The following is a 2,238-nucleotide window of genomic DNA, read 5'->3' as shown; positions in this document are numbered from 1 at the left end:
AGTCTCGATACCTATCCCAACATTGGTAAAATGTTTCTCCTGGTTTTTGAGTGAAAGTGGTGATTTGTCTCTTGAAAGAGTTTGTTCTATGAGATGGGAAAAACTTCTTTAAAAACTGTTGTTGCATTTCATCCCAAGCACGAATGGATCCTGGTCTTAAATTTTGTAGCCATGTTCATGCTACAATTTAAATTATTATATGTGTTGCAGACCTCCTCAAATTCCCTTAAATGCAAGAATGGATTTTCTAAATCTAAGCCATGAAAAGAAGGTAAAAGTTGAATAATACCTGGTTTAAAATTAAAATGAGATGCATCGGGAGGAAAAACTATGCATGATGGTGCACTTGTTCTTGTGGGATTCATGTGGTCTCTAAGTGTTCTAGCACGGTTATTCTCATTATTTTCATTATGAAGTAATTGATTATCTTCTTCAGCCATATTTTCTGAAAATGATGAGGATACCCTACAAAGTCTACCACTTGATGTACGTGACCACACTCTCATGCACGTGTAGGAATAAAATAAAAAAAGAAGAAGGAGGAAGCAAAAGAAGGAGGAAGAAAACAAAATAAAAAGAAACAAAAGAAAAGAAACAATGTTATATACAAGAAAAGTGAAAAGAGAAAATAAAATAAATACTATAATTTATACAAGAACTTACCTCCCCGACAACGGCGCCAAAAAACTTGACACGACTAAAAGATTGATGTCTTCTCCCAAATGTAGGAGTGTCGAAGTAATAAATAACCCGACAAGACCGGGGTCGAACCACAGGGAGGTTAATTGTACAAATTATAGACAACAATTATAAGTAACAATAATAACAATAATAACAACAACAATAACAACAACAACAATAATAATAATAATAGTAATAATAATAATAATAATAATAATAATAATAATAATAATAATAGTAATAGTAATAGTACTAGTAATAATAATAATAATGAAAAAGAAGGAGAAGAAGAAGATGAGAACTTTGAGATGGAATATTAATGTAACGATTAAACAATGATAATAACAAATGTCAAGGTTAGAGATTCCACTAATGGTATGTCAAACAAGTATAGTATAAACTCTTATTATTGAATTGGAAACCACACACAAAGGAGGTTCCAATCAGATTATATATTGTTAACATGATTACATTAGTCATCTTATTCAATTAATGCTAATACTTGTAAATCTCGTCAAGCATTCATGATTATAACTTATGTTAACAACAAATCAAGTTCCTTTCATAGCTCAGGTGTCGGTTATACCATACATTATGGGCTATGAAAGTGCCAAGCATTTGTTGTACCAAGTGTTATACAACATAAATCAAGATTAGTCATTTAACAAGCAAAGTATTAAAGAGTGAACAAGATAACAAATATAAAACATGTTAGTATCAAACATTAAAGTCCATATTAAGTTTACATTATACTTATTCTTACACCATTAGTGTAACTTTTTCACCTTGACATAATTAACTTAGCTAGACATAATGAAAGAAAGCAAAATAGATAAACAAAATAAGAACATAAAAGTTAACTAAGTAAAGGAAAGGAAATGAAAGGTATAAACTTAATATTAATGAAAGTAAAGCATAAATAAACATTACAAAAAATACAAAGAGAGAAAGGAAGAGCATGATCTTGATCTGGAAACCAAGATGCCTAAATGCATGGCAAATGGCTCCTTTTATAGGCCAAAATTGGGAACTATTGATTTGATGACTAATTGATAAGTGGGTGGCCAACTTTTGACTTGGTGACAATCCTTATCTTCTCTTGTCTACCCAAAACGTCATTGATAACGTCAAAACTGGAGCCAGTTGCAAACATGAAAGTTGTAGGCAATTGCCTCAGCTTTCGTGTGTAAAAACTTCAGCTCATTTGGACTTCTAGAACTCCAGATATGGCCAAAATACCAAACAGTGCTCGGGCTGGAAGACAGATTCGGGCTTCTTTGTTGTTGCTACAATTTGGACTTTTAAGTACTAATCAATAAATTAACTTGAAATTCTACTCATAGTGTAGTACACTTGCTATCTTTTCTACTATATTTGAAATGTCTATGGCTTCCTTTGTGCTGCCATCTTTACTCCTTTGTTGTTATTGACTATCCATGTAAGATTAAATTGGAGTTTGATAATATATTTGGACCATGTTTAAAATTGATTTTAAAAGTATTTGAACTTAAAATACATTAATCATAAGAATTTTTTATGATTTTGATATATTATTGA

Source organism: Populus euphratica, unplaced genomic scaffold (genome assembly GCF_000495115.2).
Source record: "Populus euphratica unplaced genomic scaffold, PopEup_1.0 scaffold1610.1, whole genome shotgun sequence".
Classification (NCBI taxonomy): domain Eukaryota; kingdom Viridiplantae; phylum Streptophyta; class Magnoliopsida; order Malpighiales; family Salicaceae; genus Populus; species Populus euphratica.
This window is presented reverse-complemented; position numbering follows the sequence as displayed.